The sequence below is a fragment of the Dendropsophus ebraccatus genome, chromosome 10 (assembly GCF_027789765.1).
Source record: "Dendropsophus ebraccatus isolate aDenEbr1 chromosome 10, aDenEbr1.pat, whole genome shotgun sequence".
Classification (NCBI taxonomy): Eukaryota; Metazoa; Chordata; class Amphibia; order Anura; family Hylidae; genus Dendropsophus; species Dendropsophus ebraccatus.
In genome coordinates, this window is record NC_091463.1 from 55,481,304 (window position 1) to 55,509,100 (window position 27,797).

A 27,797-nucleotide genomic window follows, 5' to 3' on the forward strand; every position below is an offset into this window, starting at 1 on the left:
TAGTGCTAGCGCCATGGCTCACACAAAAATCTGATCGGTGGGGTTGCTAACACCCTACTGGTCAGTGATGGATGGCTTATCATGAGGATAGGCCATCAATCATTTCAACCAAAAAACCCTTTAACCCCTTCATAACCAAACCATTTGCCTCCTTGCATACAGTCAGTCATGCATTTTTTATTTTACTACATAGCTATTTGAGTCACCGTTTTTTACAGGAAGAGTGATAATTTTAGGTTACTATATGGTAGAATTTCATTTATATACATTCTTTGCTATGGAGAAAGGCATTAAATGTTTTAGCATTAATGTAGGGTTGGACATTTATTCTACAGGTCAAGATGAGTAGAAATGTGTGGGATTTTATAATATCTTTATTTAGTCCTTTTTTTACTTTTCACAATTTTTTTTATTTTAACATGATGTACTGTCATTCTGTATGTCGATATGTTCATTGCTGCCTGTGCATGTGAAAAGTACAATTGTATGTTCTGGATGCCCTAACATCTGATCTCATCGGCATTGCTTCTGTGCCCCCTACCCCAACTACCATGATCAACATGTATATTGGAGTAGGGAAAGAGAACCTTTTCCCAGTGTTTATGCCCATGACAGCATGAGAAAGGGTTAAAGGGGTTTTGGCACCATTAAGACGTATCCCCCATCCACAGTACTGTAATTGGCTATCTTTGTACTAACTTACTGATGGAACGAGAAAGCAAATGACTTAATGCTGCAAAGCTGCTCTTCATCTAAATGCAGTAAAGATCAGGGCATTCTGCCCAAGTCCCATTTATATGAATGTTAGGACATATGAGTGCTTTCTAAAGAGCTCAGATATGTGCAGACGGCTATAATGTTACATTGTTACACTATGTGAATCACTTTGGATGTACTTTGCTTCATTTAGTTTGTAACCTATATAAGCCTCATGTAACCACATGTGACCTTCTGCCTATACTAGCTGGAACCTCTTCACACCGATACTTAGGTTAGGTAGCAATGTTCCTATTTCCAGATGAATAATCTGATATTTATTCGGCACTGGAATTTTCCTTTACGTACATGGGTATGCCCAAATACATGCTATCTGTGGTATGCTGCTAAGCATGAAGGTAAAGGTGAGCCATAGAAACTGAAACCTGGAGTTTCCCTTTATATAAATGACTACTGAGAATGTATTAGGTACATCAAGTACAGCATGGTCAGTTGTTTCTGGATTCTTAAAACTAGGGGGATATTTATGAAACTTGCAGCAGGAGCTTATGCCAGGGAGAAGGTGCAGATTGGCCTCTTCTACCTGGCATACGCCTGCCGTGTCCCCCGCTCGCCCAATGGGGCTTGGGGGGTATCAAGGCCTCCTGTGCCTCATTTATCATTCTCGCAGGCGTAAATCATGATCCAAATCTACACCTGCTGGAGGGGGCCTAATTTGAGACTGGTGTACGAGTGCACCGGTCTTGATAAACCCCCCTAGGAGTTTCTTTCAAATACTGCAGCTGTGTAGGTTATTGGCAAAAGGTCAGCAAGACATTGTCCAGCAAAAAAAAAAAAAAACTCCACAAATGTTTTATAAAATTGATCTGAAGTGAAGGTCTTATGGCCAGCCCTGGTATTAGTATGGCACGTTGGGACTGCTCATTCTATAGAACAGATGCTCGTTGAGTATGCACAAATGGGAGTAGAAAAGTGATGTGACTGCTAAACATGTTTCACAAGTAGCAGCATATTATCCAGCGCGTGTTATTATAACCTTTTGTAATCATTGTATTTATAATTGTTACTAAAGTGAAAAGTAAACACAGAGCTAAAACAATAAACAGGGATATATTGTATTACATCAGAAGATAGATGCAATGCTAAATGAGTGTTATTTTTCACTTCTGTTTCGGCAGCCGATGTTTTGGGACTCCAGGGATAGTCATTGGTACGAAATCAATTTTTTATTAAATCCTGTGATCTTCTTGTTTTTCAGGGTCTACCTCCAAATAGACCAAGGCAGATGTCGTGGCTCACTGCGACCCATTGCAAATGACTGTATATATGTAAACTCAGAAGACTGTCAGCCTGGAGTAGGGAGGAAAGGAGGCTATCTGTCACTCTGCTGGCCAAGTGCCTACATACATCTGAAGCCAGTCCTGGACTTCGCACGTGGTTATTAAAAGAAGGCAGTAATAACAGGTGCTTGTTTAGCTTCCTTTAGATTGGATGCACTATAATGAATAGCCTTAGCTTGATGAGATGTACGTTTATTATTATCATCCATGTCTCCCTGTTTTGTTGCAGTCCTGTTGCTGCCATTTTCCATGTCACTAAAAAATGAATTTTAGTGCAAGTGATAAGGAAATAATCATCTCTCATCTGCAGCATTTCATCTTCTCTCTGACACCTTGCTGTATCCAAAGGATCTTAGGAACAATATCACATTCGTTGATAAACTCAGGCTATCCATTCCCTGTCTGGTGTCTTTCAATAAGGTTTTATTTGCAGAGCAGACCTTGCGGAGACCAGTCTATGACTTTGTCAGTACTTGCACTCCTGGGATGGATATTCAATTGGAATATCAGATAGAACAAACGGTGATTCATTTTTTCCAGACGTGTAACCTCTCTTAAATGGGATGATTAATATCAATGGTTCTTTACAGGGACATGATATTTTCTAGTTGTTAGCACAACCAGGATGAGTCACGGTGGAAGAGGTGTTTCAGACTCTTTACTTAGATAGTGAGCACACCTCAATGAAAGGACATGTTTATGCCAAACAAAGTACAATGACTATACATTAACATCTGCTCTTTACCAATTCCTTCTTAGGTAACAATAATCAGACAGATGATAAATTAAAAGGGAACCTGTCACACTGATGTCAGTCTAATCTGCAGCCATTGTGCTATACAGCAGGAGGAGCTAAGCAGATTAATGTATAGTTTTATGGGAAAGGTTCCAGGATAACTTGTCATTTATTAATGTAAACCCTTTGTTATTCTGGGCTAAGTAGTCAAGTGGGCGGTCCTGCTCAGTAATTGACAGCTCCCTCCATATGCACACTAAGTTCACACTGAGCAAATGGGGCAGAATTCAGCCTGCTTCAATGTCAGACCGCATCTCTATGAGATGGCTCACGCGCCTACCATCTCCTCCGCTCTCAGAATTGACATGTCAATTCTTTGAGCGGAGAGTGGAGATGCGCCCCATTTGCTCAGTGTGACCACACCCTAAGGCTGCACTTAGAAGTTGATTTTTTTTCCTTGTCCGTGACTGTAGTCCGCTAGCTAAATACGTGATCTGTGCAAAACTATTTATGTTTACATCTGTTTTGCATCCAAGTCCGTGTTTTTCACGGATCTGTTTGAAGCATTTTAAATGTCATTGATTACACCACATCAGTGTGGCCTAACACAGATAACTGTCTATCACACTTGATGCATTCACACATACAGGATCCGCAGCAGATCTGCAGCATATTTTCTACAGTGTTCAGTTATTTAGATCAAATCTGCTGCGGATCAGCAGCATAAAATCCGCTGTGATAGGTGTGTGTGAAGCTACCCTTAAAAACACATATATAAAAGTGTGATCCGTTTATAACAACTGCTCTGCTGTAAAAGCAGAGATCTAGAAGATGATGTATATACTGTATAGCTATAATAGTAGATGTATAGAGATGAGGTGGAGCTTTATAAAAAATGGTGTAAACTGAAACTGCCTCAGTTGCCCCTAGCAACCAATCAGATTCCACTTTTCATTCCTCACAGACTCTTTGGAAAATGAAAGGTGGAATCTTTACACCATTTTTGATAAATCTCCCCCATAGTGTGTATATACTGTAGAATATATATATATATATATATATATATATATATATATATATATATATATATATATATATATATACTATAGTTATATACACACTAGCCAGACAATTTAGACACAAGCTGTCAACAATGGGAGGGAATGGGCAGCATATCAGAAAAAGAAGGCAAGTTTGCTAAATGAATGTATTAGCAAACATTTTTAAAGCAAATGTACCATCTCATAACTGATTTTTTTTTCACTAACTTGTCGGCGTATTAGAATCAAGCCTGGCCGCATTATCAAGGGGAGGAGAAATCATTACACTGGGGGGGAGCACCAGCCCCACCTTTAGTGGTGCATAGAGCATGCTGGTGCACATTAAGAATAGCGGCACCGAGCATGGGAAACGCGGCATTTTGTAAAATGGACCCCACCACTGGGATTCTCACACCAGCCCTGACAAGTTAATTAAATAAAAAAAATTCAGTTATGAGATGGTACATTCGCTTTAACTTTACAAGCCCTATGAGTTTAACTATATTAGTTAAGATTAGAATACCTAGGCTTGGACTGGCCCACAGGGGAATCCCTCGGTTAGGCCCTACCCTTTGGCAGGCCCCCAAACAGGAGGTGGGCCTCCCTGTCTGGCAGCTCCAGGATGACATATAATCATCCAACACTGCTGCACATGCCTTTCACCTGGTCACTTACTGCCTCTCATCATCATCATCATAAACTTTACAGCAATGGAGCTGCTTTATCAATCTGCCAGAGACAAAACACAGTCTGATTCACCCATAGCAACCAATCACAGCTCACCTTTCATATGTTAACAAGATCTTATAAAATTAAAGCTGAGCTCTGATTGGTTGCTGTGGGCAAGTTAGACTGTCTAAGTTGCGCATGGCAACCATCCACAGTTCAGCTTTTATTTTACCAGAGTAATTTAAGAAACGAAAGCTGAGCTGTGATTGGTTGCTATGGGCAACATCGAACCATGTTCTTAGTGTGGCCTAACCATAAGCTGTTTGCTTGGTCACAAGTGTGTTTAGTGACCCCTGCAGTGAAGCGCATTGCCAGCGATTAATGGGTTAATGCTTCAGATGTGTTTGCCTGCAGTAACTATGGCAACCGTGCACTGTGATGACAAGCGCTTATGTTGTAAAGAAGGTTCCATAAAGCAATGCACCGCGCCCTGATCAGTGCCATCTTGGATGCGCCAGAGGACCTTGAGCTTGACTACTTTACTGCCCCCTAACCCTTGAAGGTTATAACAGGGGAAAGGGGTGGTCTGCTTTAGACTACCCTTTCATCAAGTCTCCACCTTCTTGAGAAGTGGACCTGGATCTGTGAGGGAGAAGAGATACATCCGCCGGTCATCAATAAGGTGACAGATACTGCAGCCACATCTGTCTCACATCCAGTTTATTATATTTATAGTATGGTATTACCCTCTAAGCCCAGGGGAGGGGCGGCTCTCCAGCCATGGCTCCCTCGAGGTTTCCCCCACAGGGGGTTTTTCCTCGCCTGAGTGCTGGAGGGTGACTCTTCGTGAGTCGGGGGTCTGCCATTTTCAATGTCATGTAATTTTAAATAAAATTGGGCCCCTTTGACACCTGATTACAATGTGTTGTGTCTTTATTTTGCGTTCTTTGATATAACTTATGTTTGGGAGTTGGGGGTCCATCACATATTACAGAGTCATAAAGCTGGACATCTGCCTGCTATACAGATCCATCACCTGCACAATGAGCCCAAGTAGGATGGAGCAGTGGATAGTAGAACTCCTGTATGTATGTGCATATCCCTAGACTAAAGGGACCCTCAAATCTTGAAGAAAAAACATGCATCACAAGGTTTATACCTACATCTGCAAGGTTTGTCAAAAGTTTTTTTCAATTGACAGGGTCACACCAATCATAGCATATCATAGCAACATGGACACCACCATAAATATACGTCATATATATGTTGCAGGGTAATGATAAAATCAGGGATTTAATCAAATCCCTAAGGATTTGATGTATGTATCGTGTGCGTGTGTGTACTATGTATGCATATAAGGTAATGTGCATTTTTTTTATTTTTTATTTATATCTGTGTATGATGTGTGTATATACAGTATTGTGCATATTTGTATGTAATATGAATGTACATGTTATGTTCACTTTTTTGTAACTCCCCTCCCCCCCATACCTAAACCTGCTGGGGACTCATCGTCCAAGCGTCAATTAAGCAGGGAGAAGCCTCCTTGACTCTTTCTACCAGAGAATAAAAGCATTTTCTATGCTATGGAAGCACAGACAAATATATTTAAGGTACCATGTGTCTTCTTGATATAACAGCATCTAACAGTGTCAACAGTTTGGAACATGAGTTACAGCTGACAGATTCCCTAAAGGAGAAGTCATGTGAAACTAACAAATGACAGACAGGCAGGGGGGTGCGGGAAGATAATAAAGAAAGTATACTTACCAGTCCCTGTGCCCCAAAGCGATGCTCTTGGGTCTCTCTTACAGCTGCCAGAAGTCATTCTCACCTGGGTTCGGTGTACATCTCAGCCCTGGCTCCTCCAGCTGCAATGTCACAGAGTGGCTGATAGATTGCCTGCTTAGCCAGTCAGTGACTGCAGCGGTGGATTGCCTGCTCAGCCAGTCAGTGACTGCAGCAGTGTCCCATCCCAGTCACTGTTTGGCTGAGTGGATGATCCATCAGCCAAATATGTGACGTTGCAGCTGGAGGAGCTGAAGGAGGCCTGCGTCTGTCGGATATCCTTAAGGAAGCGCTATGAGGGCATGGGGACAGGTAAGTCTACTTTTGTTATTATGTTCCCGCAACCCCCGCAACACTGGTGGGTCCAAGGTACCCTAGTCTGACACTAAGAATAGCTGTTTAATAAATAAGTCCTAACCACTGTGTACCACAATTCTAGTTCATTTGAGGACAAATCTTTAGTATATCTTGGCCATTACATGCTTTTAAATGTACACAGGTGCCCCAGGTTGTCATAAAATGACCTCAACCTTCCTAGTAGGTAGCTAGAGCTCGATAAGTTCCTCGTAATCTAAACCCCCCCCCCCCCCAGCCCACTCTAAGCTGCTGGTACTATTCTATAGATTTTAGTAGACTATGTTCTGCCATACCTCATGCTATTAATTTTCTAAAAAGTCTTTTAGAGGTTCTGTGCCCTAGGTCAGCTATACCTCTTATTGCTTCTATCCTACCCCTCTCCATTCCAGCAATGCCCCTTTGCCAGATTACAATACTAAACCCTAATCTACAAATCTCCATAGCCCTCATTGTCTCAGGGCATGTGCACCACAGTAATTGCAATGCCGGCCTCTTGTGTCATATTCTTTGCTAACTGCACCTGTGCCATCTCAATCACGAGATAAGGCTGCCATTGCTGAGGGCCATGGGGATTTGTAGAACAGGGCTTGGTGTTGTAATCTGGCCAGGGGGCATTGCTGGAATGGAGATGGGTGGGATAGTAGCTTTATGAGGTGTATAAGGCCTACGGCAAGGAAACCCTAGTCCCCATGTCTTTGACGTAGGCACGGCTGTATTAAAGATTGTTTTTTATGAAAATAAAAGCACAGACAACATTGTGTCATTTTGAGACAAATGGCGGAACATAGTTGATTGCAACCTATAGAACGATACCAGCAGTAATAAGTGCTGGAACTTTATTATAAGAGCATAAGCAGTTAAAAGAAGAGGGAACATAAATGTGGTTTCAAAACATTTACTAATGCAAAATAGCATTTTCAGCCTGGATTTCTATAGATTTTCGAATGATTGAAATTGATTGAATTTGCTGCTGCCGTCGCTATTCCTGTGAGATACAAAATATGCTTCTAGTACAGCTCTGGGTGTTTTTGGTTGCTTGAATTCCTAAAAGATTTGTCATAAGACTACTTAATTTACTAATGGTGAAAAGAATAATTTGCAGGTTATGATTGTTGTGTCCCTTAGACAGAGTTTCATTGTTAGTGGTTCTCTGAGAAAATATTTTCTATGTAAATAGCAGATCGCATATTTACATAGTCCAAAAGGCTAAAAAAAATACAAGTCCATCATAGTCTACCCATGAGGCTACAATGTGTCAATGTATTGTAATTGGGCCAAACAAAAAAACAGAGGGTAGGGGATGGTGAGAACATAACAACTGCTCGCAGTCAGCCTCCGGTCTCCTGTATCTTGTCACAACCCAACAGCAACTATCCGCTCAGCCAATCAGGGACTTCAGGGCTGTTCTGCCTCAGTCACCGAGAGGCATTTCATAGCATGGCCGTGATGTCACAGGACTAGGAGATACAGGAGACCAGTGGGTGACCATGAGCAGCGGCTCTACACAAAGGGGGAGATTTATCAAACATGGTGTAAAGTGAAACTGGCTCAATTGCCCCTAGCAACCAATCAGATTTTACCTTTCATTCTTCACAGACTCTTTGGAAAATGATAACTGGAATCTGATTGGTTGCTAGGGGCAACTGAGCCAGTTTCACTTTACACCATGTTTGATAAATCTCCCCCAAAATCTCTATATCTCTGGAACGGAGAGGCTTTTCAAGAAAGTAAAAACACCATTGGGATCAAGGCATTTTTTTGCAGACTGATCACAGGGCCTCTTTAAAAAAGAAACCCTTAATAAGAATGCTTGCAGAAATTATTTCATTAAATCACATGTATATATTTCTGTATTATATTATGCATTTACTTTGTTTTGGCAGCACATGTTGCACTGTTATTTGATTAGTATGGGGGTTGGGGTGGCTACAATGTCAATTCTAATCTCTGGGAAGAAAGGATATGCAAAATAGCTCTCACACCTCTTGAGCAAAGAGATGTCTCTTCAAGTCAAGTCTTGCTCAGTCAAGGAGCCTTAGAACATTGTCTGGGGATTTTATGCCCAGTCAATGTTCTAAGGCTCCTTGACTGAGCGAGACTTGACTTTAAGGGACATCTCTTTGCTCAAGAGGTGTGAGAGCTATTTTGCATATCCTTTCTTTCCAGAATTCTCAGTGGAGCAGCAATGGTCTGTAAGTCTTCACACGTCTTTATGACGGGCTCTCCATAAGGAGAGCCACTACCCCTTTGGCCCAATTCTAATCTCTGTAAGAATAGAGTATATAATAAATTAAAGGGATGCAATGGAAGTCCAATCTGTGAACATGTACTATGTAGAGCCAAGAACATTGCGGACTAGTTAGATTTAGCTATCTGATTGGTAAGGGTTCCAGTGGAGACACATCCCCTTGCCTCAACAGTACAAGAGAGTGGGCTAGCTAGCGTACACCTAGTTCTTTAAAAAAAAACATATATTGTGCATTCAAACTTATAAGTCTATATTATTGTAATTTATAGTGCCTACATGTTACTTCCTGCAAGTAAATAGCACATCAGTATACAGTATATATATATATATATATATATATATATATATATATACGTTTTTTGGAAATATTAAAGAGTTCTGCTGTTTGTATACCATGCAGTCTGGATAAACCGTGAACATGTAGACCTAAGAACCTGTCCTATTCAGATATATGACAGTTGGTATGTGGCCATCTAATTTCAGAATTACATTTTACTCATAGAACTGGTCCCATTACCACCTTGCTCCAGTTCCTGCCTCTTCCATCAATATAGGATCAAGTCTTCAGTGGTCCGGTGTAGGCTGCCAATAACCCAGTGGATTCCTACATTTGTTTAGGAGGAGCAATAAACCCCAAAAAACAAATACTCTTAATGTTTGTATGCCAGAACAAAGCCAATTTCTCATTTGGTTTTGAGACAATCCCTAAAATATGACTTGCTTTTCTCTGCTTTATAGAATAGACTGGATCCCAGAAATAGTTTTAGCTCTACAAGCTTTATACAAGGTTTTGTGATGTCTGTTCTGTAAGCATTCCTTTTGGCATTCTCGAAATTCTTTGCTCTTTTGCTTGTTCATATTTTGTTTTGTGAAAAATAGCTTCTGTATTTTGAATTTTACAATTTGCTTGCAGGTTTTGTACTCTTGTTTTCCCTCCACCGCTAAGGAGTTTTACTGCTGAAATTTTCCATTAGTTAATGAATCTCTGAATCTGAATCTGCACAGCATTTTCCCTGTCAGTGCAGCAGTTTGTGCCCCAGAGCTTCCATCCTATTGTAACTGAAAGCAGTACCTTGTAGGTCTGAGTCACCCAGTCACCTTTCCATGTTAGTCCTGTGCCTTTCATAGTGCCCTCCCTATACCATCTATGTCTATTGGGAATAACAGGGAAGCTACTTTTATACCAATATAGTAATTATGTCATATAATTATTAAGATAGAAATGCAAACTCATACTTCAGCCTAAGAGCACGATTCATATCCATCGTTTTCTACTGAATTTGGAAAACAATATCCCATAAAAATGTTTTAAAGAAATTTTAATACATGGAGGACATCTCAATTATATACTGTTGGTAGCGTGCTACAACATCCAAATGATGCCAGGGGTTATTAAGAGGGAAACATTGTTTTGTGTTTGGATGTCGAAGGTCAAAACAACTACTTTCTTCATCAAAACCCCTGAGCGATCATCATGTGTTACATAAAAATTTTTTACCAATTTTGCCACAAAACTGTCCCTAGCTTTAAGAAAAGTAAACTAAAAAAAAAAACCAGGAAAAAGACTTCCTCCATGCTGACCATAGGGTAATGTGTTTCAGGTCAAATGGTCCCTTTCTCAAACCAAAAGGACGGTAGATTGACAAGGAGACCATTTGTCCCGAAAGCGTTACCCTATGGATCGATAAAACTAGTTGCATATTGTTTGGTCAGCGTGAAGGAAGTCTTTTTTCATTTTTCTTTTTTTTTTGTTTTGGCTTTCTATATATATTTTTTTCATACACCCAAGTGTTACAGCGGCTACATTCCTTCAGCGATCAATTCCAGCCTCTTTCCGTGAAACGTTCTATATAGTAGTTGTGACTTGGCACAACCCAATCAGGTGAGCTGCACTCCACTTACCCGTTCCCTGATGTGTGTTCTTTTTAAATACAGTGTCACCCTATGAGGCGCTTTGCCTTTTGTTTAAGTTCTTTTCTCCTAGCTTAAAGCGACTCTGTATCCAGCCGCCCACCCCACCCAACCACTAGTACCGTCCATTTGATGAGAGTAAATCCTTACCGGTTGTGTTTTAAATGCGCCTGGTGCCTTGGTTACAGCAAAAAATGATCTGCAGACCTCTTACAAACTGGTGTGGCCCAGAGCATCTGTGCCCTAGGCCTGTGACGCCTCTCTTTTCTTCCTCCCCAGCCTCCTCATTATTAGGAACGCCCCTGGGCAGGATTTCTATTCATTGCTCATCAAAACTGCACCTGTATTGCTACAGCATCGTTTAGACAAGTGATAAAAAGGAGAAATCCTGCCTAGGGGCGTTGCAGATGAGGAGGGTGGGGAGGAAGAAAGAAGAGGCATTGTAGACCTGGGGCACAGATGTTTTAGGCCACACCATTTTGACTCCTCAGCTACAAATTAAAAGATCTTTTTTTGCTCTAACCAAGGCACCAGGCGCATTTCAAAAGACTCAATGGGTAAGGATTTACTCTCATCAAACAGACGGTACCAACACTTGGGGGGGTGGGAAGGTTGTTGGATACAGCAGGTCACATAACTCAGAGTATCAATAGACAAGACCACAGAGAAGACAAATGAAGCTGGAACTGGGGGTACAAAACAAAGAAGACAGAAAATAGTAGAACAAAATGTCACAAAACAAAGGTACTGGCTCCCTACATGGAAGACATATGCACATGACTATGAGAAATCTGGAATTACAATATGTAAGGTATACAGCAGTTTAGAACTACCAGCCAAGAGGCAATGTGAAGCTCCTGACCTTTACTTAGTTACAGGGATAAAAAGATTATCTAATGATCTCTTCATCATCCATGAATGCCATAATGATACCCATAGGGAAAATAGGAAACACTGTAAGAGTTGATGCATCAACATCATAACAGGTGACCTTATATTTTCAATTGGCTTCAACCTTGTTTTCAGCTTGAGTACATTATAGCTTATATTGGTTCTCCAGAAAAAAAGAAATGTTTTTAAATCGGTTGGTGTCAGAAAAAAATACAGATTTGTAAATTACTCAAAAATCTTAAGTCTTCCAGTACTTATCATCTGCTGTATGTCCTGCAGGAAGTGGTGTTTTCTTTCCCGTCTGGCACAGTGCTGCTCTTTGTTGTCACCTCTATCCATGACAGGAACTGTCCGAAGCAGGATAGTTTCTATGGGGATTTGATACTGCTGTGGACACCTTCTGTGGCAGCAGAGGGGACTGTGTCAAACTAGAAAGAATACACCATTTCCTGCAGGACATACCGCAGCTGATAAGTACTGGAACACTTGAGTTTTCAAATAGAAGTATACAAATCTTTATAACTTTCTGACATCAGTTGATATGAAAAAACAAAACATAAACTATTCTCTGGGGATGGCTGTTGAAGCTTCAGTGGTGGCTCTGGTCAGCGGAACACGGGCAGAAGGACACAAGAGAGCATGGAGAGGTAAGTATAAAACTTTATTATTTACTGTTTAAAGCAAGGGCTGCACGGACATCATTAACAGAGCAGTGAGTGCCAATCTAGCAGAGTGGTGGTCACTACCCAGGGTCTAAGGCCATCTAATATGGCCCTAAGTTTGCACAGTTTTGGTACATGTTAGCCAATGTGTTTCAGTAGGACAGATCTTCATCATGGCATGACCATACAGTATTATATACAGTGGTTTGAATAGAAGTGGCCTCATATTTTGCATCAGGTCTGCAACATGGACTTATAATAATGAGAAAACATTTGAAAGAAAACATGGCCCAAATTTACTAAAACTGTCAAATACTTATTGTGTTTTGCGGCGTGTAAGGTGACTGGGCGTATAAGACATCCCCTGACTTTTAGAAAGATTGTCAGGGGATCGCCTTATACGCCTGAAAATGTTAACCCCTGCCTGACCGCAGTGAAATGGCCCTATTCCACGGGCCGTTTTAGAGGAGCAAACGAGCGCTATTAGCGCTCGTTTGCTCCTCGTTCCCCGCTCGCTGCCGCCGCTATTCAACGCGGCTGCAGCGAGCGGGTGAGTGCGGGAGGGGCGGCGGGGAGCTGCGGGGGGGCTGCCCGGGGGATCGCTGATCGTCCGGGCAGCCCATAGGATATAGCAGCGTCTGCTGCCGATGCTCCTATTCAGCGGAGCGACGGCAGCAGATCGCTGCTATATCAGTCGCTTGTTTTTCAACATGTTGAAAAACAAGCGACTGCAACGATCAGCCGACATGAACGATGTCGGCTGATCGTTGCACTCTATTCCACGGAACGATTATCGTCCGTAGCGGTCTATATCGTCCGAAAATGAACGATAATCGTTCCGTGGAATAGGGCCATAAGTCACACTGCCTGCTCTGGGAACGGACAAGGAGACACGCGGCTGCCGGAATCGGTGACAGGTGAGTTAACTGTTTTTTTTTTTTTTTATAGTGGTTGCCCCATATGGTGGGGATGCGGCCATTTTTTTAGCTCTCCCACCTTATAGGGTGACTATACCCAGCTTATAAGATGACCCCTGACCTCTAAAAAATTTTTTAGGTGTTACCATATATCATGTATTAGTTGATGTACTTTAGGTAGGATTTTTTTTTTAAATTTTGGCACCTTATGCCACATTTCACACCATGCCCCATTTTCACAAAGCCACGCCTCTTTCCACAGACTTTCTTAATGGAATTAAAATGAACTAGTTAGGACATTCCCTGTAATAACGTTCTATTTCCTAGGAGTGCCAGTCCCACTGTTACACTGCAGCATATTAACAAGTTTATGTTATCAGTCATGGTTTTCTTTTACATTGTTCTCTATAACTTGTAATGGCTGCAGCTCCTTAGAAGTACTCGATCAGATGTGACAATTGGCTGCTGCTTATTATTTGTCATCTTTCTCTGGAACTAGGCGGCCGACCTTTGAAGTATTTCATAATGTTCAGAGTTTTTTCTTTGGGTTCATTGAGTTTGGCTGTAGATAATTCTACAGGTTCAAAACAACATGCTTTGTTTGATTAAGATGTCGTTCTTGTTTTCCAGCTGTGGTGCTGGAGGATTCTTTACTATGTGTTTTACTGTTGATAGAACAAATTCACTTGATACGTTTTTTTGTAGAATAATTTGTATATTTTTAAAAGATTAGCATGTCTGATCAGCTTTTTAATCATTGTGCAGTTGACATTTTTTTAACCATACACAGTAGTGGATACAAAAGAAAGAAGACATATTAGTTTTTTCTTAATTATTGCCTCTCTGTGTATCCACTTCTGATATTGGCTCACAGAACTGCATGTGTGATCCCAGACTTAATGTCCCAGTCATATTAGCAACCACACCTCAAGTACCTTCAAAAGAGCAGAGAACTTGTTTTAACATTTTTTTTAGCCACTTGAAGTCTTGGATTCCAGTGAACCAATTGCATCACCAGAATGGAAAGTTAGGCCACACAAGCATATTACAGGCACCTTTGTGCACCAGTGTTACAGCTCAACCACAGGGTTAAAGGGGTACTCCAGATACTTTTTTTTTGCTAATACCTTGCTTCAATAAAGTTATATTACTTTGTAGTATAACTTTATTAAAATAAATGTATAGTTTTTTATTTACATACATACTTCCGTTGATTGGCACCAGTAAGGGATGACATGGATCCTTCTGCTGCCACCAATGTTTGTGTCGGAAGCTGCAGGGCTGCCTGAGCATGGTCACGTTCCCACCGTGTACTGTATATTCTTATATACAGTACACGGGGGAAGCTTCCCAACATGATTGCTGTGTCTGGCGTCCTCCTCATTGCTATCACCCCTCACTGTGCTAGAACCACTAACAGAGCGAGCAGTTCCCGACACAAACATTGGCGGCAGCAAAGGGGGCTGTGCCACCCCTTACTGCTGCCAGTTAACGAAAGTCTATATGTAAGTAACAAACTATACATTTATTTTAATAAAGTTATATTACAAGTAATATAACTTTATTTAAGCAAGGTATTAGCAAAAATTCTCTGAAGTACCCCTTTAATGATGCAAACTCACAACATCATGGATCCCCATGATGGCATGAGTTTGGGCAGTGAACCTGTGTTTGTACTATATTTGTGTGAAACTGTCCTTATACATCTTTAAAGGGAACCTGTCATGCTGAGGACCAAGGGAAAGAGCACCATACTCTGTAATAAAGATTTTCATACTTACCCTTTTGGTCCCAGTCAATTTTGGAATTAGCAGAGATGAGTCTGACGTCCATGAAGAATTGGAGGTGAGTCCGCCATATTCATGAAGCCAATTCATACCTCCTGGATCTTGATTGACAGTCTTCTCCCCACACAGACACACTGGTAATCTTCTCTGATCCTATCCTGCGCATGCATGGTACAACAGAGAAGCTTCAGAGAAATCTCACCCATGGACCGCGCATGGCCTGAAAACTGCTGAAAACAGCCACATGATCCACTGTGAACTAAGGATGAAGAAGAAGTGATGCGAACCTCAATCAAACTGGAGAAGGCGCACATTTGCATAATGAGCTTAAAGACAAGAATCAGGGATTTCTCTGCAACAGGATTGGCATTCAGACCTTCACCAGGACCAAGAGGGTAAGTATGAAAATCTTTATTACAGGGTATGGTGCTCCTTCCTTTGGTCTCCAGTGCGACAGGTTCCCCTAAGTCCATGATTTCAATGTCTCCATGTGAAGCCATCCAAAAGTAAAAAACTTCAACCAGATCAGTAGTGTAATTTTTTCATAGTAACACATTGCGTTTGCAGCAGTCATTTTAAATTTGTTTTTTTATTACTTTAATTTTGTGTTTTTTTTAGGATACATAAGTACAAACTACTTGTCTATTTTGTCCAGCGTCCCACTTTTACTGTCGCTCCTGTCAGGGTTAAATGAATTAGCCATGTTACCTAGATTGTGTGATTTATTACTGTCATAATTAGCAATCGCAAAAGGGTGACCCAGTGCTTCTACATCACTATCCGCTGCAGGAGCTAGGACAAAATGGAACAGTAAAGTAGCATCATCTCAGACAGGGCCTGACCCTAAGCAAGTAGAGATATTGATCATTGTGGCATACAGGAAATGTCATGAACATTCACTTGTCTCCCGTGACCACATTGCCTCCACTACAAGGTCCCTGTAAATAGACATTTGTAACACACGGATATATCAGTCGCCAGGCGCTATCATTGCCGAGATTTCCAAATGTTTTATTTCATGTCGTATTAGTGGAAAGTGACCTGTTGTGTTTGTGGAAGCTCTGGAATCCCGCAGGAGAAGGATCACTCAGTCCTCTGGCGGGCAGCCAAGTACAACTTGTTCTAAAGCAGAGAATCTCTATGAAGCAGCATTATCAAGTGAGACGGGTCATGCTGGCAGGAGGTGGTTCAGACTGTTGATTAGCTAAGCTGTTACTGAACAGGCTAAAGGAAAGGAAATCAAATTAATTGTTTGTACGCTACGCGGTAAACATTTCTATATAATGCAAACATATTGAGGTGTTTCATGGCTGATTCCAAGGCCCAGGTCTGCTAGTTCCCACTTATGTATGCTTGAATGGTGCTTGAAAAGTTAAAACATAACTTCGTCTGGTTGTAAACTGTTAAACAATCAAAAGAAACAACAGTCAGCGCTCGAAAGGAGCAAAGTGACAAAATGTTAATGGTCTTGTTTTTGTGTTATTGCAGGTTACTTCTCCTTCTGAGTCAGAGGGACCTAGGTTGTGGTCACATCTATGGTGTTTAATGGAAGACACAACGTTCTGCCAAATCTGTCATATGGCGGACCCCAAAAGCACCCAATGGACTCTAATGACTTAAAATGGGGCCTGGCGAGGTGTCTGTTGTTATGGCAAGAACTAGTACTCTATGCAGCACTGCTCTCCTTGGCAAAAGTGAAGAAATGCAGCTGTAGAGAGTGTGATGCAAGTGTGAACAAAACCAAATAATGATACTGATACAGTATTCCGTTTTATCCACAGAGAATTTTTCACTCGACTTTACTAACTCAAATTACTGTAACTTGTTTTGCCTTGTTTTGAAACCCAACAGGATATCTGCCATAAGGATCTATTACACCAAACAATTATCAGCTGTAATTCGACGATTACCGTCTGTTCCAGCCGATAATTGTTTTGTCTAATAGATCATGTTAAAAGACCAAGATCAGCCGACATGTATGATATCGGCTGATTGTGGTCTTTCAATATGTTTAAATGCAATGATCAGTGCAGCAACGGTCTACTGTTCGTTGCCTCGTGCAACAGGAGCGGCGGCAGCAGACCACTCGCTGACTTCAATGGGCAGCCCCTTCCGCTGCTGCAGATTGCGAGTAGGGAATGAGGGGCAAGCGAGTGCTGAACTTATTCTACAATTAAATTATAATATGGCTTATAAACACAAGCAACCCAAAGTGCTGGGCAGGTAAGTAGAAGCAGAGACCACCCCCAAAATGTTACCCCACAATTCTATGATTAGCCTGGCGGGAGGTAGTTGAGTTAGAAAAGGGGGAAGGGGGGTAATAGAGCTGATTTAACTAAAGGTGTCTAAAGGTGTTGGGGCTGCATCAGGAGGCCTGATACCCCAGGTAAGCAAGTACTGAGTTGCTAGATTGGCTCTCCCTTACAGAGCCTAATATACAGTTTGATTGTTCTGCGGTAAGGGATGCATGGACATTGTTAATGATCTGTGCAGCTCTTGGTTTATATAGTAAATAATAAAGTTTTATACTTACCTGTCCATGCTCCCCGGTGTCCTCCTGACTGTTTCCTGCCAACTGGAGCCACCTCTGAAGCTTCTACACCCTTCTCTTAAATGAAGGCTCAGCCAGTCACTGACCAAGATGGCACAGCGCCGCGTCCAGCGATTGGCTGAGCAGCCTGTCACTTGAGAGAGTAGAAGCTTCAGCTGCGGCTCCAGTCAGCAGAAAACAGGCAGGAGGACACTGATTTTCTGACAACCACACACCTCCTATTACATGGAATGATGCACGGCCGATGATTTTATAAAATGCCGAAAGACAACGATCAGCCGACGATTAATGTCTTTATTACCAGGGGTGAATCTGCCTGATTCTGCTAATTAGGCAGATAATCGCCCTGTGTAATAGGGCCTTTAGTAAAACACGATTCACATATATACATATATATTTGAAAAAACAGCAATGTTGCTAACAGACTCTTCTGGTAGTGATTTACCTTCTGCACGACCATAGAAATCCTATCACATCTATCCCCTAAAATCCCTTAAAATCAGGTGTTGGGGGAGAGACACATGACAAAGATGAGATAATCTAAAGAAACCCTAAAGCTCACCATACACATTGCATTACTGCCAACTACAAGATGTTCCAGCTGACAACTGACAACTAATAATAACTAATACCACTAGCCCCAGCCGGCCTGAATGGAGAGATTGAATTAGTTGCACTATAATGTCCAAAGTAGATTTTTAGACCCCTATCTATTGTTCCTTTTTTAAAATCAGGTTGGCATTTAATTATTAATGCTATATATTTTTAGTTCTATAGTTTACTAGCCGTAGGCTTTTTTAGCATTGGTTACATAGCCTATTTTATATATTACTTATCCACACTTTGTATAAGACACTATTTTAGGGAATTATATTTATTTGCCTTTACATTTAGTACATCCTAGGCGTCCTGGAGCAGACACATAATTAGTGCCTCCGAGGACACATAGGAATTTTTAAATATGAAGAATCTGCTTTATGTTTTTAGATATATAAAATTAAGTTAACAGATATATATGTGCGTTTTTTAGACATTTTTAGATATTTATAGATGCGGATTTCCTTATATTTATAGGCATAAATATTTCTGACTAAATATACTATCCCTCTGCGCTTTATTTGTTTTGCATATATATTTTTACATATTTTTGTTATAGGGATTGGATCCAGAGAATGAGGACCGCGATAGATGCAGCGAGATACTGTTAAGAGGTGTATTTTATTTAAGAGAGAAACTGTATTTAGAAAGAAAGAAAGATTCATATCACTGCATGATAGACATCGGCGAGTTAGCCCAATAAGGATCAATCAGCCACAGCATTTGGAGAAGTAGGGGTTAATCAGCCATATTGTTTTGGGAAGAAAGAGTTAATCAGCCATATTGGTTTGATGAGAAACAGACAAACAGCCATATTGGTTGGATAAGAAGAGGCTGAGCAACCGCATTGGATTTTTCACAGAGCCGAGACCAGGCTTTAAAAGGAGGACAGTATACCAATGAAGCCCCTCCCTGACGAAGGAAAACAAATTATTTTCTGAAACGCGTCAGAGTTTTTTTGGTCTCATACGGCCTCCTTACTTTGTGTTGTGACGTCACACACTTGCGGGCGGAAGTCTTTTGTGGGCACGCTACCGGCCGGAGCGCGCCCTCATCTCATTTACCTTACCGCCCATCCCTGGAACTTGGCTCTAGTGGACTATCCACACCAACTACCATCAATAGCGCTCAGCGCTATACACAAGGACTCTGTATCCATACCTCCTTGCCATCTCTTTCTGCGGACCGTCTCTGCTGGACCCAGTTCCCCAGTGACTTGCTCCAATCACCCAGGTATGAGGATTTAGTATATCTCTATGCTGGAGAGGGCAAGCTGTGTTACATGGTGCCACTGTTCACACAGATTAGTAAGAGTGTAGTTTTTGGTCTGGCCTTGGCAACAGTTGTTTAGAGTGTACTATTTGCCCCATATCTATATTTTCCAGGACTCCCTAGGGCTGCCCCATATCTATATTTTCCAGGACTCCCTAGGGCTGTGCGATGCCCTGGCCCCTGGGGGCCACTTCCGCAGTGCTGTTGTTATGAGCGGGCAATAACCGGGGCAGTTGCAGGGTGTATACTTGTCACGGTATAGGCCTGAGGGCGGCACAGCTGTAGGGCCTGTCTGTGGAATCTGCAGGTGATGATGGGCATGCGATTCCTCGCTGCACCTAGTCAGGGCACCAGTTAGTGGACACCAATGCCAGGGTTCAGTAACAGCGGTTTTATTGTAGATGAGGTAACTAGTAGCAACAGTTCTGTCCGGTTGCAACCAGGTATATAGCAGGCTTTGACAAACAAGGCAGGAGTGATGCTGCATAGGCTGGGAGAACACGTGCCGGATGATGGGAGTAGGAGTATGAGAGAAAGTAGCGTTGCTGGGTGGATTAGCTTGAGAATAATACTTGCTGTGAATACTTGAAACGATGATGAGAGATAAAGGAATGACACCCAGATGAGAGAAGGAACTCCGAACACTTGAGCAGGAAGATACAGCCGAAGACTTGAATACAGCAGAGCACCTGATCCACACTTCTAAAGGTGAAGTGGGACCTGCGATATGTCCAACTCCTGTGAGGTAGGAGAGAGACGACACACACCCTCCTTGCTTGGAAGCAGGGGGAAGACTCACTTGTTAGAAGGAAGTGGGAGGTCACATGGTTGCCCCTGGCCAGAGCTAGTCGGCCATTGGAGGAACCATGGTTACAGGGCACTGGCACGGTCACGTGATCATCAGCCTTGCATACCACTGTACAAGGTAATAATATACAGGAATATATAAGAATATGCATGAGAAAACACATAACCAGAGAATACCAGGGGAATACTAGCAACAGTTGCAGTGCACACAATTACCAGAACAGGCATAGACACAGCAACAGAAATGAGCATAATAGGAGTAGTAGTCTGCATGTTCTGGGACACTGCAGCTGCATCCAGCTTCTACAGCCACCGATAATTAAATGCCGCACACTCAGGTTTCAACACACCAGAGCATGCTTAAGTTTCACTCACCTCTAGTTGTGAAATTACACAGACTATGCTAATGACTGATGTGATGCTGTAAGCCTATAATGTAGAATTGAGAAATGCTGAAGACTGATACTTCTCCTCTTCTCAGATACATTCCTGGCCATGTATTCAATAATTCTAAACCTGAGCATGTGACCATACACTCATCCAGTAGCTGGTAATAATTTGGTGGTAGCAGTAAGGGTGTGTTCACATGCTGAGGGTTTTAATTTCAATTATTGAATATAAAGCCGGGAATAGATTAGAAAAAATGAGTTTCAGTCTTTCCTTTCACTGTGTTTTCCATGTATGATCTGTTCCTGGTATTATAATCAATAATGAACATGTACTTGGAGTGAATACACCCCTTTAGGGTGGGTTCACATATAACATATCTGATGCGGAGCTCTTCACTGTTACTTTCAATGAGATTGTCATCCCGCTGCGAGTATGTAAAAGTCAGCCCCCTTAACCTCCCACAGCTCGGTACATACATAACCGGTCCGTGCTCCAGTGTACTTTGGAGGTTCCTGGCGTCTTGATGTCCCGCTTAGCCAATCAGTGCGCTGCCCTCCCGCAGCGCACTGATTGGCTGAGCGGTACGTCTAGATGCAGGGAGCCCCCGAAGCAAGCCGGAGCATGGACCGGTAATGAATGTACCGGGCTGTGGGAGGTTAAGGGGGCTGACTTTTACTGGATAAAAACAGGGAAGAAACTGCAGCAGATTTCACTGCAAACTCGCAGCGTTAAATCCGCAGCGGATCCATTGCGCGAGAACCCACCCTTATGATGATTCCATAGGCACATGCATTTTTTAGGCAGATCTATCATAAAAAAGCATTTGTTACATGCGGATTGTGTTGTATATTCATTGTGCATCTTATCCCTAACACACAGAAAGTGGTGAAACCAAACGCAAATCCACAACATATAGAGCATGCTGCAGCTGCAGGATTTTTTCCATTTATGTTAAAAATAATCTTGCTGCTGCAGTTTTCAATCTGGCCACTAAGCCTAATATTAAGTTGAGACTTTGAGGGGGAATTATGAAGACCAGTGTACTCGTACTCCGGTCTTATATTAGGGCCTGCCCCCTTTTCCAGGTTGAATTCACTAAGAGGCGCACACCTCTTTCTGAATCTGGATGGCCGTGTAGATTTGGATCATGATTTACTCCTGAGCAGGGGTAAATCATGATAAATGAGGCGCAGGAGTAGACTGCGCCCCACCTCCGGCGGTTTTGGCAGCAGGAACGTGCCAATGTCGTCTGGCGGTATAATATAGATCATTGCTATAAACATAGCCATATAGGGAAAAGTAAATAAGAAAGACAAAAGGAGCTCAGCCTCCTCTCCACTGTAGAATGACATCTTCACAGTTTACAGAGGTCACAGAGCATGCTTATAAATGTGCCCCATACAGAGAATAGGGTCTGGAGATGTTTATTGTGTAAATATCCTTGGGTTTCACTGTAAAACATATGACCAAATGCTGTTAAAAACAACTCAGGCAAGATGGCAGCCCCCATATCAATGTACTAAAAAAAGAAAACCATTCCATCAGAATAGAAAAAGAGAATAAGAACATTTCTGGAAGTTATCATTAAACAAAATAAAAATCTGGTTTAACTTTTAGTGCTGCCCATTGCACAGTCCTTCGGGTACCTAGCGGAAAACGGCCCTGCCCTTAGCTAATAGTAATAGTAAGTAATCATGAGGGAGGTCTTAGGTACTTTGGAGAATGAAGAATTTTATGGTCAATCATGAGAAATATTGAACCGAAAATCGGAATTAATAAATAGGATTTAACATGTTTTCCCTTAATTTTGTTGACACCATTGACTGTAATGTGGCTTTACTGGCACACAGTGACTAAGGGAGAATGGTACACAACTATTGGAGACCCGTGAAACTGAGAAAGGGAGGAAGGCAAGGGGGTGCAGGAAAATAATAAAGTAAACTCACCCGTCCTCATGCCTCTATAGCTTCACTCCTGGGTCCTGCTGATGGACGCCGGATGTCATTTTTGGCAAGAATCGGGGTACGTCATGTACCTAGCTTTTCCAGCTGCAACATCAGGTGGTGTCCTGCTCCAGTCAGTAATTGGCTGAGCGAGCAATCGATCACCAGGGTATGTAACTTTGCAGCTGGAAGAGCTACAGGTGCTGTCAGCAGTCAACACAGGGACAGGTAAGAATACTTTGTTTATTATTCCCGCACTCCCTGCCTTCCTCCCTTTTTTCCATTTCATTGGACTTCTCCTTTACAACAACATGGTGCAAGGATAGACTTAATAAATCCCCCCCCCCCATAGTTGTGTTTGCTCCAGCTAACAGAAATAAATATACCAAGAAAGTGACTAACCTAGGTGACCATTCACAGGATGATTACTAATGGTTTCAGTAATTGCTACAAGCAGTCATGGCTGCGGTTGCCTCTGAGCTGCATCCTACTAAAGTTACTAAAGTTTTGACAGGTTTATAAGCTTGGTCATCACATCTCCTGTGACTTCACTTTTTCCAAACATAGGAAATGATTGTGTAGTGTACAGTTCACAGCACTAGGTAGGCCGGAGAGAGAAAAACAACATTAATATTAGGAACATCTGCCTGACATGTCATTGCTCTGACAGATGGAAAAGAAACAAAGGCAGGGAATGACTCCATAAAAACAGGCACACATTTATTACATACAAAAGTGATGGCTGTCTCTATATCATTTGTATGAAGATCATGGTGCATTGATGTGCAGGTGTTTGCTCTTGCAGTGAGAAGTCAGATAATTCTAGGATGTTTATTACCATGTTTGCTTTAGGTGCACTGAAGTGAAAGAAGATTTTAATATAGAAGGCAAATCCACTGTGGATTGGAAGACCCATTTATAAGGGTGCCGTAGCCAAGTGCACCATATGTGCGAGGGGGCAGCATTGTACGTGGGGAGGTGTATAACATTTTTGCCCGGAATAAGGCAAAAACAGGCTAAAAATCTATGCCAGCCATGAGTAAATTTTCTGCAAAACAACAAAAAAAATGGGTAGTGCAGACTAATATGTGTAAAGTAAATGGAAGGAGTGCTATGTTGTCCCCCAAAAAACCACAGCATGAATACAAAAAGAGAAAGCCTGAGAAAAACAACATGCACATCCAAATATGAAAAAAATATATTCCAGCAGACAAGAACTAAAACAACAAAATCTGTATACAGTACTAAAACCAATCTCATAAAGGGGGGTCTTGGTAGATCCACTCTCCTGTCGTAAGCCCTCCAATTAATCCATAGGTTGTGTAATATCTAGAAATCTCCCCCTATGTATCGTATAAAGCATGCATCAATATATAAACGATGGTCCTGTAAACATGTGGATAAAACAATGTACTCAATATCAAATGAATATATACATGGAATGTACAATATATGAATATAGCCAACACAGGTAAGACCCCTGATGAAGTCAGTATGTAAGTGACTGAAAGCGTGGGGAAGGGTTTTCTGTGCCGGGGCCGCTTCCTCCCTTCTTATACAATATAATTGGTGGTTTGTATTTTTGTATGTTTCTATTTTTTACATGTGTTGGATATATTCATATATTGTACATATATCTTTTGTGTACTTGGTGCCCATTCATGCAAGTCTTTACGCAAGTCTTTCTATTTGTTAGTATGCAACTAAATGAATGACAGGTGGTTAGTACTACATAAAACAATTGGGCATAAGCCACTATGATCATGCCTGTAACTCTCAAATAAAGCAGTTTATTTGAAAGAAAAAGATTTTCGCCAGAAATCCCTTTAAAAGTTACAAGCAGCCAGCCCTTAGCTATAAGATGCATATGTCGATAGGAAATGCTAGTGTTAATACATTAAGTATAATTACACAAATTTCTTCAATTCTCCAGCATTGTATAGAAATAGCGATTGTTAGCCCACCAAAGTCTTATGTCATCTCTGGCCTTTACAATGGCAGACAGTATGGCCATAGTTACATCTGCATTCTAGGAACGTTTCACCGTTAACAATAAGTCTACTGTGGAAGCTGCAAAAGCCGCTTGTTCCTGACGCCTCTTGGTGATTTTCGTTCTACCAGGGGCTGTCAGAAAAACAGAGTTTGTTTATTTTGAGACTGGGATGGAATGGATCCAAGCAGATACACAGTAGCAAAGGAAGGAAGTAATTGTGTTGTATTGTTCGGCAGCGCTCATTGCTCTAAGTGGGAAAAAGTCACAGAAAAGGAAGTTGTTGAATTTTAAGGAGGAAAATGAACGTCCTGGAACAGTCAGCACATTGGTCAGCTTGCTGTTATTAATGAGGGTATTGTTTGACATTAATAACAAGGAAAAGGATTGTCTGAGGAGAATGTTTTAGCAACTGCAATTGATTTAATACAAATTGGTCTCATCCCCAAACATACACCATGCAGGAGCTAAAATATATTAAAGGAATATTCCACAGGACATTTTTATAAATTTCAGCTCAGGGTAAAATAGAAAAAAAAAACATACTTATTTCTCCTTCCCCCATACCAGTGATTGGCTGAGAAGGCAGGTCCCTGACACAACATATCGCAGTGCAGAGGGGGCCGATACCGGGACGGTGGTGCTGGGGCAAGGGAGGTAAGTGGATGTGCTTGGGCTATTTTTAGGACCCTGAGACAGAATACTCCTTTAAATGGTACCCATTATTTAAACAAACTTCCGATGTCATAGCGACATGTCAGAGTGGGGATCCAGGTGCTGAAACTCCTGCAGATCTTTAGAATGAAGGGGCACACGCGCAGCAGCTGGCGCTCTGCCTCTTCATCTCCGTTTGGCTAAAGTAGCAGTCAACGTCATTATAATGGAGCCCTATGGATCTTCAGGTACAGTGATTACCGGAAGTTCCATAGGGGTCCATTATAATTCTGTTGACTATTACATTAACCATGAGGCGGTGATGAAGAGGCAAAGCACAGGCCCTCATTCTAACGAACAGCGGGGGTCTCACCACCTGGACTTTGCCCGATACAAACTTCTTGCTATGACATGTCCGAAATTTGTTTAAATGATAGGTACACTTTAAGTAAAGAATACAGAAACACTTGACCTTGTGAATGTTCCTGTGTATGGGGAGGACGAGTGGTAAGCAAGAGATATAACTGGCGACCAGACGATCATTTGGTCGTCAGTTATTGATGGTGTATGAGGACCTTAAGACTAAAAAAATAGATCATTGTAAAATACACTCACCGGCCACTTTATTAGGTACACCTGTCCAACTGCACATTACCACTTAATTTCTAATCAGCCAATCACATGGCGACAACTCAGTGCATTTAGGCATGTAGACATGGTCAAGACAATCTCCTGCAGTTCAAACCGAGCATCAGTATGGGGAAGAAAGGTGATTTGAGTGCCTTTGAACGTGGCATGGTTGTTGGTGCCAGAAGGGCTGGTCTGAGTATTTCAGAAACTGCTGATCTACTGGGATTTTCACGCACAACCATCTCTAGGGTTTACAGAGAATGGTCCGAAAAAGAAAAAACATCCAGTGAGCGGCAGTTCTGTGGGCGGAAATGCCTTGTTGATGCCAGAGGTCAGAGGAGAATGGGCAGACTGGTTCGAGCTGATAGAAAGGCAACAGTGACTCAAATAGCCAACCGTTACAACCAAGGTAGGCAGAAGAGCATCTCTGAATGCACAGTACGTCGAACTTTGAGGCAGATGGGCTACAGCAGCAGAAGACCACACCGGGTGCCACTCCTTTCAGCTAAGAACAGGAAACTGAGGCTACAATTTGCACAAGCTCATCGAAATTGGACAGTAGAAGATTGGAAAAACGTTGCCTGGTCTGATGAGTCTGATCTGCTGCGACATTCGGATGGTAGGGTCAGAATTTGGCGTCAACAACATGAAAGCATGGATCCATCCTGCCTTGTATCAACGGTTCAGGCTGGTGGTGGTGGTGTCATGGTGTGGGGAATATTTTCTTGGCACTCTTTGGGCCCCTTGGTACCAATTGAGCATCGTTGCAACGCCACAGCCTACCTGAGTATTGTTGCTGACCATGTCCATCCCTTTATGACCACAATGTACCCAACATCTGATGGCTACTTTCAGCAGGATAATGCGCCATGTCATAAAACTAGAATCATCTCAGACTGGTTTCTTGAAGATGACAATGAGTTCACTGTACTCAAATGGCCTCCACAGTCACCAGATCTCAATCCAGAGCATCTTTGGGATGTGGTGGAACGGGAGATTGGCATCATGGATGTGCAGCCGACAAATCTGCGGCAACTGTGTGATCATCATGTCAATATGGACCAAAATCTCTGAGGAAGCTTCCAGCACCTTGTTGTATTTATGCCACAAAGAATTGAGGCAGTTCTGAAGGCAAAAGAGGGTCCAACCCGTTACTAGCATGGTGTACCTAATAAAGTGGCCGGTGAGTGTGTATATACTGAAAGCAATAATAACAAGATTAAAAAAAAGAGAATGCACATATACCCAATGAAGGTTACCTCCAGAAATAATACGCCCCAATATTAGACCTAATTAGTTACCTACATTATAGAAACCATACCCAAAAGTAGTCTAAATATAAATATGTATAAAATAACTGGCACAGCATAATAGAGGTATGTCTATAATAATCTCTCCTGTTTCGGTAGTGACAATTTTTAGTTTTATACGGAATTCTATGCAGAATCTGTTCTGCATTGCAAACTACCAACTAAAGCAGTCCGTAATCTACTGTCAGACTGAAAATGAAGCTGAAGGTAATTGGATGCACCCATTGTATTATAGAAAATACCATGTGCATTACAGATATGTGGATGCATATCATGGTAAATACTTGTAATCAAAGTATTTTAGGAGTGATACCTTTATTGGCCAACAAAAAATAGAGCTGTGAGCTTTCGGGATTCACCAACTTGTCACGATCCCCGTGACTTAGGGTCTGGATGATAGCCTACAGGGTCACACTGGACCCCCCCCCTTCGTCAGCTGCCAACCAGAACCTCCTCAAATCTTGTCACTGCCACCACACATCATATAAGGCTGACGTGACACCTCACCTTAAACCCACATAACACAATTACAACAGACTATACGCTATAGCCCTAACAGATTAACAACTCACCCTTGGTAACGCTCTTCC

General features: G+C 41.9%; 1 long non-coding RNA gene across 2 annotated transcripts in view; it reads left to right on the top strand.

Annotated features, from left to right (window-relative positions):
• Positions 1–3,804, top strand: part of LOC138802686 (uncharacterized) — a 62,312-nt gene extending 58,508 nt beyond the window's left edge. For both annotated transcript variants that reach the window (XR_011364800.1, XR_011364799.1), the window contains one exon: positions 1,976–3,804. This is a non-coding gene — a long non-coding RNA (uncharacterized lncRNA). The remainder of the gene's footprint in view (positions 1–1,975) is intronic.
• The last annotated feature ends 23,993 nt before the right edge of the window (positions 3,805–27,797 follow it).